Source organism: Natator depressus, chromosome 2 (genome assembly GCF_965152275.1).
Source record: "Natator depressus isolate rNatDep1 chromosome 2, rNatDep2.hap1, whole genome shotgun sequence".
In the NCBI taxonomy this organism is placed as follows: Eukaryota; Metazoa; Chordata; order Testudines; family Cheloniidae; genus Natator; species Natator depressus.
Genome location: NC_134235.1, coordinates 55880665 through 55883338, shown reverse-complemented (window position 1 = coordinate 55883338; position 2674 = coordinate 55880665).

The following is a 2674-nucleotide window of genomic DNA, read 5'->3' as shown; positions in this document are numbered from 1 at the left end:
AAATTCCATGTAATCTTTCTAAGGAAAGCAAGTACCCCCCAATAATCATACTGTGCATCTCACAGCAATTTCTTAACCTTTTCCCACTACCATTAGCTGTCCCAATGCTGTGTAGTCTAACACTTTTAGTTTGCTTACCACGTCCATTACCTATGTTTGCATTCATATCTCCCATTATCAAAATCATATCTTGATCAGGACTCTCATCTACAGTGCTGTCCAACTGTTGATAAAATCTGACCTTCTTTTTCTCTTCTGCTGCTTCTCTTGGCGCATAAGAGCAGATCACATTTATGCACAGTTCACTATAGGCAGTAGTAAACCTTGCTATGACAATCTGTTCAGACACCGGTTTTCATCTGTTCAATGTTCTCTTGTCCATTTCTGTAGTAACCTCATCCCTGTGCTTCACTTGTCCATTTGAATGTCCAGAATAAAGGAAAGTATAATTTCCAACTTTGAACTCTCCTGTATCCAGCCAGTGGGTCTTGTGTATGGCAGCAAAGAAACTTGTAACTTCCTTAATTCCTCTGAAACTAGCTCAGTCTGGCCTGGAATGAATAGAATTCTAATATTCAAACTCACAGTACACGTAATATGTTTAGTCATTATCTGAAATCCATGACCATTTCCATTTGCTAGATTTGATAGACTTGGTTCAAAATCCGTATAAGTCACTCTGGCTGGCTGTCCTGTTTTATGACAAGTATGTTTTGGATGTTATAGCTTGTTAGGCCAATCTACTTTATCCAGCTTATGGGAATGCCATGTCATAGCCTGCTAGGAACAGGTATCAGCAGTTCTACCCTATTTTGTTTGTCCTCCATGGATAACAAGCTTGGATGGCTTGGCTCTGAAATAATTTTTTTCTTTGTCCTAGACATCTGGATAACTGCTTACTGCTATGTTGTTTATAAAATTAATAGAAAACCACATGCTGTGCATTTATAGTATACCTGGCAACTAGCCTGGCATTGAGTTGGCTCAGAAGTGGCAGAGAACAAAGGTGAGCTTTGTGCCACCTTTTCAGTCTCTCCCACATTGTGTACTCCTCATCTACAGTTGAGGATTTAGACACTCATGTGAGCTCATCATGAGCTATTAAATACTACTGTAAATTAGCTTTCAAGAGTTTGAATGTGGCTGCAAACCATATTAACCTATTTTAAACAATGTTAGTTTACTTAACATGCTTGTAGTATGGACAGTGCTTCGATTTCAAGACTTTTTCTGATTATGGCTCTGTTGTGCTAAGTTGAAATTAAAAGCAGATTCTAAACATGGACAGGTTTCAGAGTAGCAGCCGTGTTAGTCTGTATTCGCAAAAAGAAAAGGAGTACTTGTGGCACCTTACAGACTAACACTATTGAAATATGCAACTTTTCATGTGTCTTTTCTTCTAATAGTCCACAATCCTATTTAAAGAATATAGGGTGCCTTCTAGGGGCCTACTAACAATCAAAGGTATGAGAAGAGGTATTAAATGCCTGAGCAGTGAATCAAGTAAACCTCTTTCTTCAGATCTCTTCCTACTTCTGAAGTCATGTCATGTTCATGGCTCTCTCCTAAAAGTGGCTACCCAAGGGTTACAGACAGCTTTAGGATTCCATGACGATTTACAAGATCTGCCTATACACTACGCTTTGAATCCTGAATGCTGCTTTGTTGAAACTAAACTCTCTTTCTCTCTCCCCACCTTATGTTACTGTTTTTCAACACATATATTGTGGTACAAGTTCATCTTACAGGCTTATTGCAGGTTGTGAACTGTCTCTAGCTCAAGAAGAACATCTTGTATTATGTTGGTATTTTGGTTCATCATTTTAATTTATATAGCATATGTCATGTACACTGTTAATCTGTGTATTTTAACTAGGTGCCTTGAGGACTGGTAAACTACACACAGACACTTGACAAAACACGCAGAGAAAAAACTAATAAAATGTGAAAAAGTGATATGGAAGCAAACTTATCTTTAAGTTTCTGTGTAAGGTGCTGCGTAGTTAGTCACTTCAGTCATTATTCACTTTTTAACAGACAGGCCAAGGCCAAGAGAAACCTGGCTCAATCCACCTTAAATGATGCACAGTTAAGAGGTGTGGAGAAAGCCATTTCTGCCAGAGCTGCATATGTGTGAGAAGCTCGAGGAGGAGAAGTGTAGGCATAGCCTGCGCTCATACCTATGGGGCACAGGGAGAGCTGCTGCTCACCAGGACTGGCTGCATCCCAGACTCCCCAGAGTGGGTGCCCAGCTCTCCCTATTGGGCACCTGCCATGTTGCCCCAGGCAGTTTTGTTCCCCAACCTCAATTTGGACCCAACCCAATCCTCCATCTGCCTCAGCCTCCCCCACGCACTGAATTCTACCTGCCTCAGCCACCTTCTTCCCCCCACCCAAACCCCACCTCAGCCACCCCCCCGGCCACCTCAGCCACCTTCTTCCCCCGCCTCAGCCACCCGCAGTCACCAACTTTCGCCTCCCCTCACCTCAGCACCCCCACTCCCGCCCCAATCCCACGCAACCCCCCTCCCCTAGCCCAGGCCTGCTCTCCACACGGCCACGCCCCCTCCCCTTGGCCCCGCGGCAGCCTCACCCACCCAGGCCCCGCCCTGCCCGCGTGGCTCCCCCCGTTGCCCGGTAACCGGCCGGGCCGCTCCCAGGCTCGGGGCTCGCA